Consider the following 6000-nt stretch of genomic DNA (forward strand, 5'->3'; position numbering starts at 1 on the left):
AAGGAAGCATGAGCAGGTGGTGGCTAGTTGGTCATCCACATGATGCTTAATGATCCCACACAACGAGGACAGGAAATGGGATGAAGAGGAAAACTCAGGTGCAAGTACCATGAAGGATGCAGGAGAATACCCGGTAAGAAACTAACAGACCCCTACCTGGGCCTTCCTGGACCCCAGCCCACTTTTCCCCAGTTCTTGTAACTGCACACCTACCCCATACAACCTACTTTTCCTTGCAAATAAGGATGTTGGAAAAGCGAAGACAACTGCCTCACTACTTCCCAGCAGCAGCCCCGCCCCCACACACACTTTGGGCACCCACTAAGTGCAACCCATTGTAATAATAAAGGAACACACTTCTTGTCCCAACACCTGTAATACAGGTGAACAGAAAAAACACGCATGCAAAAAATGGATATGGACCTCACTGAAGCAATGTGACATAAAATAGTATACATGCAACACTCTTGTACAAATAGCTAACATAGAGTAAAAGATGGGGCTGGCACTGTGGTGCAGTGGGTTAAACCACTGTTCGGAATGCTGACATCCCATATCAGAGAGCTGGCCTGAGTCCTGGCTGCTCTGCTTCCAATCCAGCTCCCTGATAATGCGCCCAGGAAAGCAGTGGAAGATGGCCCGTTATGGGCCCCTGCCACCCCCATGAGAGACTTGGATGGAGTTCCAGGCTTTTGGCTTTGGCCTGGCCATTGCAGCCATTTGAGCAGTGAATTAGTAGATGGAAGATCTCTATCCCTCTCTGTTCCTCATCTAAACCCCCCATCACTCTGCCTTTCAAATAAATAATATAAATCTTTTTTTTTTTTTAATAGAGTTAGTGAGAGAGACAGAGAGATAGAGAGACAGAGAGAAAGGTCTTCCCTCCACTGGCTCACCCCCGAAATGGCCACCACAGCCCGCACTACACCGATCCGAAGCCAGGAGCCAGGTGCCTCCTCCTGGTCTCCCATGCGGGTGCAGGGTCCAAGCACCCGGGCCATCCTTCACTGCCCTCACTGGCCAAAGCAGAGAGCTGGACTGGAAGAGGAGCAACAGGACTAGAGCCCGGCACCCATATGGGATGCCAGTGCCACAGGCGGAGGATCAACCAAGTGAGCCATGGTGCCGGCCCCAATAATATAAATCTTAAAAAAAAAAAATAAAAGAGAATTGGGCTGGCGCTGTGGCATAGTGGGTAAAGCTGCAGCCTGCAATGCTGGCATCCTATATAGGCACTGGTTTGAGTCCTGGCTGCTCCACTTCTAATCCAGCTCTCTGCTACAGCCTGGGAAAGCAGTAGAAGATGGCCCAAGTCCTTAGGCCCCTCTACCCCCATGGGAGACCCAGAGGAGGCTCCTGGATCCTGGTTTCAGATCGGCGCAGCTCCAGCCGTTGCGGCCATCTGGGGAGTGAACCAGCAGATGAAAAACCTCTCTCTCTCTCTCTCTCTCTCTCTTGCTCTGCCTCTACCTCTCTGTAACTCTGCCTTTCAAATAAATAAATAAATCTTTTAAAAAGAGAGAGAGCCAACAGATAATATCATGTCAATACCATTTCTTATTCTGTAATGCCTTCCTCCCAGGTACCTATGACGGAAGCTCTTTTCTTAGTTGCCTGACTAGATAGGAGCTCCCCAGGTTGGTTCAGATCTGCACTACTCCCCACCCTCCAGCTTTTCCTCCTTCCACTATAAAGTCTGATATGGTATGGCTCACCTATAGCTTTGATATTTAAAGGAAAAGAAGTGTTATGCAGAATCAGGCTTTTAATAGACCTCTGACAGTACAAAGACTCATCCCATAGCCAATTCTAAGGACCATTTTCAGGACAGAAATGATGACTTAAAAGGACCTGATTTGTTTTGACATTAAATATAATTCATGCCACTATTAAAGACATTTATTTTTGCTTATAACAATAATGCTTAAACATTATCATTGAAGTAATAAAAACACTTTTTAAACTAGGAACACTCAAGAACATTAGTAATATTCATAAAGTTTCTACACAGTTGAGGAAGTTCATATCAAATGGATAAAAAACAGCACAGACAACCTATACACATAAAGATTAGAGAAATCTATTTCCTAGATTTCCCATAGATTCAGTAGAGGAACGTAGAGGAATCGATGGAAAATAAAGTCTTCTGCTGGGGCATAAAGAGGAAGCAGGTCACATGACGCAGAAGTTGATTTTCTTCCTAAACTCTTGCCCCAGTGTGGGCTCAGAGAAAGAGCTTCACTGGGGATTTGGCTGAATAGGGAGAAGTAGCACTGACTTCAGCCCCAGATACCCAGGGGAATGACTCAGAGAAATGTTCAGTGGAGAAGAAGAGACAGGACAGAGTCTCTACAGAGCAGTGAGGAGACAGGACAGCCAGCCAGCCACTGGCTACACGCAGCCAGAGACTCCTGCACACTCATGCGGGGCACCCCGCCTGGAAGCACCATCTTCCCAGGAGAGGAGGGAGAAGGCTGCCCCAGCCTACACCACTGACAGCTTTGAGGAGGGAGAATTCCACAGCCCACTGGCTTTGAGTGCAGCCTGGGGAACGCAGCTACTTTACTTGTAGAAGGGAGACAGCTTTGCTTCTCTCCCCTCCCCCCACCAAACTGCCAGTTTCAATTTGCTGAGGTGGAGCTGTAGCCATCTCTGTTCTGACTCTAAGCCGTAAAACAAGTCTCAGCAAATTCAAAAAAATCGAAATCATGTCATGTACCTTTTCTACCACAATGGGATAAAGCTGGAAAGTGACAACATAAAAAACTCTAAAAAAAATATAAACACATGGAGACTGAACATGTTCCTGAATGAGCAGTGAGTCATATAAGAAATCAAGAGGGAAATTAAAAAAATCATTGAAACAAAATGAGAACACAACCTATCAAAACTCATGGGATATGGCAAAGCCTTGTTAAGAGAAAAGTTTATAGCAATTAGTGCCTATAGCCAAAAATTGGAAAGGTATCAAATAAGTGATCTAACAACACATTGAAGGACCTAGAAAAACAAGAATAAATTAAATCCAAAATTAGTAGGAAGAAAGAAATAATAAAAATTAAAGAAAAAACAGAAATTAAAAAACTATTCAAAAGATCAGTGAAATGAACAGCTGGCTTTTTGAAAAAGTAAACAAAATTGATAAACCACTGGCCCAACTAACCAAAGAGAGAGAGAGAGAGAGAGAGAGAGAGAGAGAGAAAGAAAGAAGACCAAATTAACAAAATCAGAGATGAAAAAGTAGATGTTACAACAGATAACACAGAAATAAAAAGAAATAACTAGGGATTATTACAGTTATATACCAAAAAATTGGAAAATCTAGAAGAAATGGATAGATTTGGGGACACATATAATTTACCAAAATTTGAGACATGAAGACATAGAAAACCTGAATAAACCAACAACCAAGACTGAGATTGAATCAGTAATAAAGCACTTCTCAACAAAGAAAAACCTAAAACCCAATACCTTCACTGCTGAATTCTACTAGCATTTAAGGAAGAACTAATCTCAACTTTCTTAAGTTATTCAAAACAACTGAAAGGGAAGGAACCCTTCAAAACTCACAACAAAAAATAGAACTGTAGACCAATATCCCTAATGAACATAGGTGCAAAATCCCCAACAAAATACTAGCAAATTGAATACAACAACACATCAAAAAGACATTCACCTGGAGGAAGTGGGATTTATGCCAGGGATGCAGGGATAGTTCAACATGTGTAATCAGTGAACATGATACATCACAACAACAAAATGAAGAATAAACACCATATGATTATCACAATAGATGCAGATAAAGCATTTGATAAATACAACATCTTTTCATGATTAAAAAACTTTAAACAATTGTGTATAGGAAGAACATACCTCAACACAATAAACATATGAAAAACCCACAGCCAGCATCATATTGAATGGAGAAAAGCAGGAAGTATTTCCACTAAGATCTGGAACCTGAAAAGGATGCCCACCCTCAACATTATTTTTTATATAGTTCTGGAAGTTTTAGCCAGAGCCATTAGGCAAGAAAAAGAAATCAAAGGGATACAAAGTGGAAAGGAAGAAGCCAAATTATACCTGTTTGCAGATGATGAGATCCTTTATATAAAGTAGCCAAAAGACTCCACTATGAGACAATTGGAACTCCTAAGAGAATTTGGCAAAGTTGCATGATATAAAATCAACACACAAAACTCAACAGTATTCTTATATTCCAACAGTGCTCCAGCTAAGAAAGAACTTGTAAGATCAGTCCCATTCACAATAGTTAAAAAACTTTAAATACTTTGGGATAAATTTAACAAAGGATGTGAAAGATCTCTAGAGTGAAAATTATAAAACATTAATGAAGAGAAGACAGAAAAAATGGAAAAAAATCTTCCGTGTTCATGTATTAGAATTAATATCAAATTGTCCATACTATCCAAAGCAATTTACATTCAATGCGATCCCAATAGAAATAGCAACATTCTTCACCGATCTAGAAAAACTTCTAAAATATGGAAACACCAAAGAGTCCTAGTAGCCAGAGCAATCTTAAGCAATGAAAACAAAGTCAGAGGCACCACAATACCAGATTTCAAGACATACTACAGGGCTGTTATAATCAAAACAGCCTGGTACTGGCACAAAAATAGACATGTAGACCAATGGAACAAAATGAAAACCCTAGAAATTGATGCATCTACAACCAACTGATCTTTGACAAACAAGCTAAAATCACTCCCTTGAGAAAGGACAGTTTTATAAACAAATGATGTTGGAAAAATTAGATTTCCACAAGCAAAAGTTTGAAACAAACCCCTGCCTTATATCCTATACAAAAATCAACTCACAATGGATCAAGGATTTAAACCTAAGACCTAAAATCATCAAATTACTAGAGGAAAATATAGGGGAAATGCTCAAAGACACTGGCACAGTCAAAGACTTCTTGGATAAGACCCCAAAAACAGAAGTACAGACAATTAAAGCAAAAATGGACAAATGGAAGTACATCAAGGTAAGAAGCTTCTGCACAGAAAAGGAAACACTCAAGAAAGTGAAAAGGCAACCAACAAAATGGGAATAAATATTTGCAAACCATACATCTGATAAGGATTAATATCCAGAATAAAGAGCTCAAGAAACTCAACAACAACAAATAACACAGTTAAGAAATGAGCAAAGGATATGTTCACTGGTCTTCCTGCTTCTATTAACATCATATGCTATTAGGCAGAAAGAAAGGGAAAGGAAAGGAATCTTTTCTACTTACATTGAAACAGTTTTTTCTCTTCTCTTTTCTGCCTCCCACCATTCCTTCTTTTTTTTATAACTGTTGAAATACAGTGTTGAACAAGACTATTTCTGTGCAGCTCAATTCACAATAGATAAGATATGGAATCAACCCAAATGCCCATCAACTAAAGACTGGATAAAAAAATTATGGAATATATACATCATGGAATACCACACATTGGTTAAAAAAATGAAATTCTGTCATTTGCAACAAAATGGATAAAACTGGAAAACATTATACTTACTGAAATAAGCCAGTCCCCAAAGGACAAATACCATATATTCTCCCTAATTTGTGATAACTAATAGAGTACCTAAAAGGTGAAATTAACACTTTGAGATGCAATGACTTTGAACAGCCCTTGTCTCAACTGTTGAGGAACAGGGTTATATATATATATATATATATATATATACATACACACACATACACACACAATTTGTTAACTCTCTACTTAATATAGAGCTAGTCATGTGTATAAAGTTAATTGAAAATAGATCTTAGTAAAAAACAAGAATGGGAATAGGAGAGGGAGGAAGAAGAGGGGTGGGAGTGTGGGTGGGAGGGTGGTTATGGTGGGAAGAATCACTATATTTCTAAAGTTGTATTTATGAAAAAATTGTTATACATTCAAAAAAATAAAAGACTTTCTGGTGGCCAGGAACTGATGACTGTGGCTCCAAGATGAAGATAAAGAAGCAGTAAGACAGCCA

Source organism: Oryctolagus cuniculus, chromosome 3, assembly GCF_051225735.1.
Source record: "Oryctolagus cuniculus isolate XC-2025 breed Fujian yellow rabbit chromosome 3, ASM5122573v1, whole genome shotgun sequence".
Lineage (NCBI taxonomy): Eukaryota > Metazoa > Chordata > Mammalia > Lagomorpha > Leporidae > Oryctolagus > Oryctolagus cuniculus.